Genomic DNA, 294 nt, shown 5'->3' with positions numbered 1-294 from the left:
TACCCTATGTAAACCCTTTTTTGTAGCAGTGACAAAATATGTTCCCATGCTTCCCATGTGATGTATAAAAGATAAATAAAACAGTGGTGATGTGAAGCACAGATCTGTTTGTCGCCCTTTTTTTTGGTCTGGGTTCAGATTAAGCCTGTGTCTGTGTGAATTCATTTATCTGTTTAAGTATTCTGTTTGCATGACTCTTATTCTGTGTGTGCCTGCATGTTAATCGATTGGTAGGTTTTCTTGTGTTTGTTCCAGCTCTCTGTGTGTTGGGGGGTGGGGGGTGGGGGGGGTCTT

The sequence above is a fragment of the Monopterus albus genome, unplaced genomic scaffold (genome assembly GCF_001952655.1).
Source record: "Monopterus albus unplaced genomic scaffold, M_albus_1.0 scaffold112.1, whole genome shotgun sequence".
Lineage (NCBI taxonomy): Eukaryota > Metazoa > Chordata > Actinopteri > Synbranchiformes > Synbranchidae > Monopterus > Monopterus albus.
The sequence above is the reverse complement of the archived record's forward strand: the minus strand, read 5'-3'. Positions refer to the sequence as shown.